Genomic DNA, 5,743 nt, shown 5'->3' on the forward strand with positions numbered 1-5,743 from the left:
AATATGGGTCCATGGCCTCCTGGGGACCGGCAAAGGCATCAACAACCCACTAGAGCGAGAACAAGATTTAGACCGGGAGCAAGTCCCACAGGACTGCACAAACTTCCAGACATCATGAGACAAGGTGGGCCACCAAAAAGAGCGACTCACCAGATCTCTAGTACCAAAAATACCTGGATGACCAGCCAATGCAGAGCAATGAACTTCAGACATCACTCTCTTCTTCCACTGGTCAGGAACATACAACTTTCCACTGGGACAATGCTCAGGTTTGTCCTCCTGGAACTCTTGCAGAGCAAGTCTCAAATCGGGCGAGATGGCAGAAAGAACTACCCCTTCGCCTAAGATGGTAGCAGGCTTGGTCACCACAGGAGAATCAGCAAAGAAACTCCTAGAGAGGGCGTCTGCCTTGACATTCTTAGTTCCAGGAAGAAAAGAGACCACAAAATCAAAACGTGTAAAAAACAAGGCCCACCTAGCCTGTCTAGGGTTCAAGAGTTTAGCCGACTCTAGGTAAATCAAATTCTTGTGGTCAGTGAGGACCACAACTTGATGTTTAGCTCCCTCCAACCAATGTCTCCACTCCTCAAATGCCCATTTCATGGCCAACAGTTCCCGATTCCCCACATCATAGTTACGTTCAGATGGAGAGAACTTTCGGGAAAAGAAAGCACAGGGATTCATTTTAGATGTTACAGGATCCTTTTGGGACAAAACAGCTCCTGCACCAATCTCAGAAGCATCCACCTCTACCTGGAACGGGAGTGAGACATCAGGTTGCCGCAAAACCGGGGCGGAGGTAAATCTTCGCTTCAGCTCCTGAAAGGAAGCAACAGCCTCCGGAGACCAATTCAACACATCAGCACCCTTCTTAGTCAGATCAGTCAATGGCTTGGCAATACTAGAAAATTTTGCTATAAATTTCCGATAAAAATTAGCAAAACCCAAAAACTTCTGGAGGGCCTTCAAAGAAGTGGGCTGAACCCAATCATAAATGGCCTGTACCTTGGCCGGGTCCATTTCAATAGTTGACGGAGACAAAATAAATCCCAAAAATGAAATCCTCTGTACTCCAAAAAGGCATTTCGATCCTTTGACATACAGGGAATTCTCCCTCAAGATCCGGAACACAGTCCGAATATGTTCCACATGAGAATCCCAATCCTTGGAGAAGATCAAAATATCATCCAGATAGATAATCAAAAATTTATCGACAAAGTCTCGGAAAATATCGTTCATGAAGCACTGGAAGACAGAAGGGGCATTAGTGAGCCCAAAAGGCATCACCAGGTACTCAAAATGTCCCTCCAGAGTATTAAACGCCGTCTTCCATTCATCCCCTTGCTTAATGCGGATAAGATTATACGCCCCCCTGAGGTCAAGCTTGGTAAACCAGCATGCACCTCTAACTCTAGAGAATAGATCCGAAATCAGGGGTAACGGATACTGATATTTAATAGTAATTTTATTGAGGGCACGATAATCAATACAAGGCCTTAAAGAACCATCCTTTTTGGCCACAAAAAAAAAAACCGGCACCTAAGGGTGAAGAGGATGGTCTAATATGACCCTTCTCCAACGCCTCCTTAATATAGGACCGCATAGCCTCGTGCTCGGGTACAGATAAATTGAAGAGGAGACCCTTGGGAAATTTACACCCCGGGCTTAGTTCAATTGCACAGTCATAACTCCTATGAGGAGGCAAGGACGCAGACTCATTCTCACTAAATACATCATAAAAGTCCGCCAAATAGTCAGGAACATCATGCGACTGAGGAGAGGTGGAAAAAACCGGAGCCTCACTAAAGGCACACCGACAACCCCAACTCACCACAGACACAGATTTCTAATCCAAAACTGGATTATGAATTTGCAACCAGGGAAACCCCAGAACAACGGCATCATGCAGACCATGCAACACCAAAAATCTGAAATTTTCTTGATGGTCTGGGGCGACCCGCATGACCACCTGGGTCCAAAACTGAGGTTTATTTTTAGCCAAAGGAGTAGCATCAATCCCCCTCAAAGGGATAGGCATCTGCAGAGGTGTCATCGGAAATCCACAACATTTAGCAAAATCCAAGTCCATTAGGTTTAGCGCTGCTCCCGAATCCACAATAGCCTTGGTGGAAAATGTGGACAGGGAGCAGATCAGAGTAATTGCCAGAAGAAACTTAGGTTGAACACCACCAACAGAAAACGTGTGTGCAAAGCGTTTCTCTCGTTTAGGACAAACAGAAATAATATGCGAGGCATCTCCACAGAAAAAACACAGCTTATTACGCCTTCTGAACTCCTGACGTTGCGCCTTAGACAAAACTCTATCACATTGCATAGGTTCAGACGTCTGTTCAACCGGTGGCAACACCTCTCGTGCAATCCTGCGTTCACGTAAACGCCGATCAACCTGAATGGCTAATGACAAAGAATCGTCCAGACCAGAGGGAACAGGAAATCCCACCATAGTATCTTTTACGGCTTCTGACAAACCCTTCCGAAAGAGAGCAGCCAAGGCATTATCATTCCAGGTAGTAAGGACCGCCCACTTTCGGAACTTTTGACAGTACAACTCTGCAGAATCTCGACCCTGGTTCAATGCCAACAGGGTCTTTTCAGCCTGATCAATAGCATTAGGTTTGTCATACAACAACCTCAAAGCTTGAAAGAATGCGTTCACATTAGTCAGAATAGGATCATCTGGTTTCAAAGAAAACGCCCAATCCTGGGGATCGCCACGCAGCAAAGAGATGACAATGTTAACATGCTGCGCGGAGCTCCCTCACGAGTTAGGCTTCAAGGCAAAAAATAATTTACAATTATTTTTGAAACTCAAAAATTTAGATCGATCCCCAAAAAATACATCAGGTGTAGGGATCTTTGGTTCAACAGCATGCGAACGAGCAAGGTAGGCGGAAATTCCCCGCACTTCAGCAGCGAGCTGCTCCACATGATCAGACAATTGCTTTATCTCCATTGAGAGAGAAAAAAAAATTCCCCCTACGGCCTCAGAGATATAGAGGAAAGAATATACACACACCTTTTTTTTTTTTTTTTTTTAAACACAATTCTTTCCTGCTATTGAGTACCCTAGGATCTGCGGTATGGCAGGTGATTCTGTTATAATTGAGTCACCATAGGAGGCAAAAACAGAAATGCTAGCTAAGTCCAGAAAACCAGAGAAGTTGGCAGCTATCGGATTGCAGACCCCTGAACCTATCAACACAACTAGCAGTAGCCGTGGGGGGTTCCTACGATGCCCTAGACCCCTCGATCACAGCCGGAGAATTAAATAGGCCTAAAGAAAGAAAGGGGAAATCTAAACTGCCCCAGAGCAGACCCCAAAGCAACAGGCAGCCCCCAACATATAATGACGGTGAAGCAAGATGAAAACACTAACACAGACAGAAAGATAGACTGAGCAAAGACGGGGCCCAAGCTAACTAGGTAGAAAAGGACAGGAAGGCTGCTGTCTGCAATCCGTGAAAAACCCTATGAAAATAAGAGCCAACAGACTGACAGTGAAAAAGGCCCTGAAGACGCTAGGCTTCAAAAAAATCTATGTCAGTACTCAGGAATATTCTGAAGACAGAGCTACAGGCAAAAGGAGATTCAGCTAACCCCAGCAGGGAATGGCAGAATACAGAAAAGCAAGGAAAACAAAAACAAAACACAAAAGCTAACAGGCAAAGTAGAAAACTTAGCTTTAGAGGAGCAGGAATCAGACTGGTGTCCTAGAAGTCCACAGAGAAATCACCCGCAGGGCAGAAGGGCGTCGGCAGCCTTATATCCAGTCCGTGACTCCACTCAGCCAGTCATCCTCATTAGGCTCAGGTGCCTGATAATCAGGCTCATTACCTTCCTTTACCAGAATAGGGAGTTCACCAGACCTCAGTGACGAAGGGGAAAATGAACTCACAACACAAAACAAAGCAAAACACAAATGCAACAAGCAGTGCTGAAAACTTAGCTTTTGAGGAGCAGGAATCAGACTGGTCTCCTAGAATCCCTCAGAGAGATCACCAGCAAGGCAGAAGGGCGTCGGCTGCCTTATATCCAGTCAGCAATTCCCGTCACCCAGTCATCATCATCATACCCAGGTGCTTGGTAATCAGCCTCACTACCTTCCTTCACCAGAAGAGGGAGTTCATCAGACCTCAATGGTGAAGGGGAAAATGAACTCACAACAGAGCGGCTAAGGAGCCGAGCAGGCAGAGCGGCTAGAGAGCCAAGCAGGCAGAGCGGCTAAGGAGCCGAGCAGGCAGAGCGGCTAAGGAGCCGAGCAGGCACAGCGGCTAAAGGAGCCAAACAGGCAGAGCGGCTAGGGAGCCGTGCAGGCAGAGCGGCTAGGGAGCCGTGCAGGCAGAGCGGCTAGGGAGCCATGCAGGCAGAGCGGCTAAGGAGCCGAGCAGGCAGAGCGGCTAGGGAGCCGAACAGGCAGAGCGGCTAGGGAGCCGACGCACAGATAGGGAGGCCACAAGGAAAGACACGGCAGAGAAGGAACCACAGACAAGGAGACTGACAGACAGAGGTAAGACTGAGTTCAGACAGAGACACAGGGACAAAGACACAAGGACCAGGATATTCTGCCTCCTGGCAGGCGGACAGAGAACAGACAAGGCACTGGGAACAAGACTCTAGGGCCAGGATATTCTGCCTCCTGGCAGGCGGACAGAGAAATGCTAGGCAAGGTAACAAGACACAGGAATACGCAGTAAGAGCCTTCAGAGAAGGCAAGACATAGGACAGGGCCTGGCTAGCTCAGCAGCAAGGAGCTAACTGAGTTTAGACATTGCACAGGCAATGTTTCAGTGGCTGTGGCAGGGTTAAATAGTCCAGGGCTCTAGGTAATTGGTCAGGGACCCATTAGCCAGGTGCACCCTGACTGCATAAAAACCAGAGAGTTCAGGCACCGCCCCCCCTATACACACACAGTCAGGAAACATGGAGTGCAAGCAGGAAAACAAGAGGCATAGCACATGGAGCTCAGGGCTGGCAACAGACAGAATTCACAGCATGGCTTGAAGCAGAAAGTAAGTTGGTGTGCGGGGGATGGGAGGCCATGCAGTGATGCCAGCAGGGTTGTTACAGTACCCCCCCTTTACGGCCCCTCTTCCTCAAGCCTGCCAGAATGACAAAAAGAAGGAGTACAGGACCACACACAATCCAGGCTGACAGGACATCCTTCTGATGAGACGAAGTAGGTGTGCCATCTGGAATCACCGAGTGCCAAGTTTCTTGGTGCCCAACAGCTTCCAACACAGAGGGTACAAGGACTTCTTCCTCCTGATTGGCAGAAGGCAGGGACCTGGAAGCTTCAGACTTGACCCCTACATCAGCCGGCCAGCTAGAAACAGAAGACACCTTCACTGAATCCAACTTCAGCCCGACATGCCAGAAAAATTGGACCTCGTCCTCCCGGTTGGTGAGAAACGGAGATATGTAGGTCACTGTTCCAACCTCTTCACCCACCTGCCAAATGGAAGCTGGAGGCATACATCCAGGGAGCCACTTCAGCCTGTTACCCTGAAAAAACTGGTCCTCCTCTTTCAGGTTAGAGGGTGAGAAAATCTCTGTCTCAGTATCTTCACTCACTGGCCACACGGGGGTTGAGGGCAAATACTTAGGACCCATCTTCAGCCCGTAATCCAGGGTAGGACAATGAAGAGACAGGGATGCTCCTGGGAGCAGATCACTGGTATAATCGCTGGAGACGTGTGAGGAGACTGACACCGCTTCCCCTTCT

The sequence above is a fragment of the Dendrobates tinctorius genome, unplaced genomic scaffold, assembly GCF_039654945.1.
Source record: "Dendrobates tinctorius isolate UK_male_01 unplaced genomic scaffold, ASM3965494v1 ptg000137l, whole genome shotgun sequence".
NCBI lineage: Eukaryota > Metazoa > Chordata > Amphibia > Anura > Dendrobatidae > Dendrobates > Dendrobates tinctorius.